General features: G+C 54.8%; 1 pseudogene; it reads left to right on the plus strand.

Moving 5' to 3' along the window:
• The first annotated feature begins 323 nt into the window (after window positions 1–323).
• LOC133099196 (keratin, type I cytoskeletal 18-like) lies at window positions 324–1673 on the plus strand (annotated as a pseudogene).
• The last annotated feature ends 406 nt before the right edge of the window (window positions 1674–2079 follow it).

A 2079-nucleotide genomic window follows, 5' to 3' on the forward strand; every position in this document is an offset into this window, starting at 1 on the left:
GTACAAATCCAATGATATTGCATGCATGAATGAATGAATCAAAAGAGTTATTCAGGAACACAGAGAAAGGTTGTCAAGCTGCACTGAGGATCCAGCTGAGATGAGAAATCATGAATTTGCAGAGCTGCCAACTTGCACTGCTGTGTCATGTTCTCCAGCAACAGACCAGCAGAAAAGACAGGTTTGTAAGATGGAGACAGAGTCAGAATTTTGCCATGTCAGACTCGAGAGCGAAGAGTGCTGGTGAGAGGGTAATTTTGATGACTCACCACAGCAGTGAAGGTTGGGTAAGAAGGAGCATAGCGACGGCCCGGCACCTGAGTCCTGGCCTCGCTCTTTCCTCACGGAACAAACAATATGAACTTCAGGGCCCAGTCCCCCTTCTCCAACTACCGGTCCCTGGGCTCCGTGCAGTCACCAGGCCACCGGGTCTGACCGGTCAGCAGTGCTGCCAGCGTCTATGCAGGCGCCGGGGGCTCGGGCTCCCGGATCTTCGTGTCCCACTCCACCAGCGTCCGGGGCAGCTGGGGATCCAGGAACCTGGGCGCCGGGATGGCCGGGGGTCTGGTGGGTGTAGGGGGCATCCAGGGCGAAAAGGAGACCATGCAAGACCTGAATGACCGCCTGGCCTCTTACCTGGAGAGGGTGAGGAGCCTGGAGGCCGATGATAGGAGACTGGAGTGCAAAATCCGGGAACACCTGGAGAAGAAGAGACCCCAGGTCAGAGACTGGAGGCATTACTTGAAGACCATCGAGGACCTCAGGGCTCAGATTTTTGCAAGTTCTGTGGACAATGCCTGTCTTATTGCTGATGACTTCAGAGTCAAGTATGAGACGGAGCTGGCCATGTGCCAGTCTGTGGAGAGTGACATCCACAGGCTCCACAAGGTCACTGATGACACCAGTGTCACCTGGCTGCAGCTAGAGACTGAGATCGAGGCTCTCAAGGAGGGGCTGCTCTTCATGAAGAAGAACCACGAGGAGGAAGTAAAGGGTCTACAAAACCAGACTGCCAACTCTGGGTTGACTCTGGAGTTGGATGCCCCCAAACCTCAGGACCTCAGCAAGATCATGGCGGACATCTGGGCCCAGTATGACGAGCTGGCTCAGAAGAACCGAGAGGAGCTGGACAAGTACTGGTCCCAGCAGACTGAGGAGAGCACCACAGTGGTCACCTCGCAGACTGCTGAGATAGGAGCTGCTGCGATGACACTCACGGAGCTGAGATGCACTGTCCAGTCCCTGGAGATCGACCTGGACTCCATGAGAAGTCTGAAGGCCAGCTTGGAGAACAGCCTGAGGGAAGTGGAGGCCCGCTATGCCATGCAGATGGAACAGCTCAATGGGGTCCTCCTGCACCTGGAGTCGGAGCTGGCCCAGACCTGAGCAGCGGGGCAACGCCAGACCTAGGAGTACGAGGCCCTGCTGAACATCAAGGTCAAGCTGGAGGCTGAGATCAACACCTACCGCCGCCTGCTGGAAGATGGGGAGGACTTCAATCTTGGTGACACCGTGGACAGCAGCAACTCCATGCAAACCATCCAGAAGACCACCACCTTCAGGCTCGTGGATGGCAAAGTGGTGTCTGAGACCTCAGACACCAAAGTTCTGAGGCATTGAGTTAGCAGAAGCAGGGTGTCCTGGGGAGTAGGAGGCCAATAAAAGTTGAGACGTTACTGCAAAAAAAAGAAGGAGCATCGCACAGTGCCTGGCACATGGTGGGTGCTCAGTACATTTTTGTTGAATGATGAGAAGATGGGAAGATGGGTATGACAGTTACCAATTTTACTCACTGGTGAGTGTTCCCCCCCCCCCCCCCGTCTTCTAGTAAGACACACCCACTTTCCTGACAGTAAGTGTGACCATGTGATCCAGGGCTGGCCAATCAGAATGCTCCACTCCCCTCCCATGACCACGATAGGCCCCAAGATGGTCATGTGACCCACAGCAGGCCAATTAGTGTTCTTCCCAGCACTGCAACTGGGACTAGCTGGAAGCCAGCCTTTTGCCTGTAGAATTATACTGGAAGGATGAAAGTCTAGGGCTCACCACAACCATCTTCTCCACACAGAGGAGCCC

This window comes from Eubalaena glacialis, chromosome 10, assembly GCF_028564815.1.
Source record: "Eubalaena glacialis isolate mEubGla1 chromosome 10, mEubGla1.1.hap2.+ XY, whole genome shotgun sequence".
Lineage (NCBI taxonomy): Eukaryota > Metazoa > Chordata > Mammalia > Artiodactyla > Balaenidae > Eubalaena > Eubalaena glacialis.